Below are 1,033 nucleotides of genomic sequence, written 5' to 3'. Positions count from 1 at the left end.
CTAAGCCTATATTTTAATCTTGTACTGTCAATGTTCCTTTCACGTTCTGTGCTAATAACAGTCTGTCTTTCCCTTAGTGATTTTTTTTCCCCTGCAGCAAAGTAGGATTCTGGTAAATATTTTACAATAAGCTCTTGGGAAAAAGAAAAAAAGAAAAGCCTCAGTTTGAGTTTTCTTTACTCTCTGTTTTGTAAATACTCACACCTTAGCCTTTCAGACTACCATCTCACTTGACTGAATGAGGAGTTGGGACCTGATGCCCATAGTTAGCACTTCTGAGGCAGTATGAGCCCGTTATGTCATAGCACTCTTAAGGGTAATTTTTCTATACTGCAGACTCAGTCATAACATTGGACCTGGAAGTCAAGTAAATGTCACTGTTGCTTCTCATTGCTACTTTGTTCCTTCTCTCTCCTTCCTTCATAAACACACCATTCCTAGACTCTCATATCATTAGATTATCCACTTTACTATACATATTATAGGCACCTCTTTTAAGAACATTTTGGGTCAATTTTAAAAATCAATCCCTCTCACATTACTACCTTTTCAAAAATGATCCTAACCCAATTCTTCATCATTTGAATATTCACCAGGATGATTCTTCTAATATGTAGACTAGCCTCTTCTCTAGAGATTCTATTCTTTATTCCATTCTCAGCCATTTACTTTCATGGTCATTTTCTAGGCCTTGTTACTTCCAACAATTGCCATAATTTTTTAAATTTATTTTACTGTTCACTCCTCATTTCCCCAACTTCTGCACATTACAAGGCTCAATTCTTGGACCTCTTTCCTTTGTTGTTGTAACTCCCTAAGTGATCTCATCTAGTCTCCTGGCTTTAAATTCTGCTTATTTGTTAATGACTTTTTAATGTACATCTTCAACTGAGATCTTTTCTCTAAACTCTGATTAAATATATCCCATTCTACTTAGCACCTGCGGTTAGAGGTTGATTCCTCATTACAAGTATGTCCTCTGCATTTTCTCTGTCTTAATTAATGGAAACCCTTACTAAGATTAAAAAAAAAA

This window comes from Otolemur garnettii, unplaced genomic scaffold, assembly GCF_000181295.1.
Source record: "Otolemur garnettii isolate 467f Iridium unplaced genomic scaffold, OtoGar3 scaffold00013, whole genome shotgun sequence".
NCBI classification, from domain to species: Eukaryota; Metazoa; Chordata; class Mammalia; order Primates; family Galagidae; genus Otolemur; species Otolemur garnettii.
Note: the sequence above shows the minus strand (reverse complement) of the source record.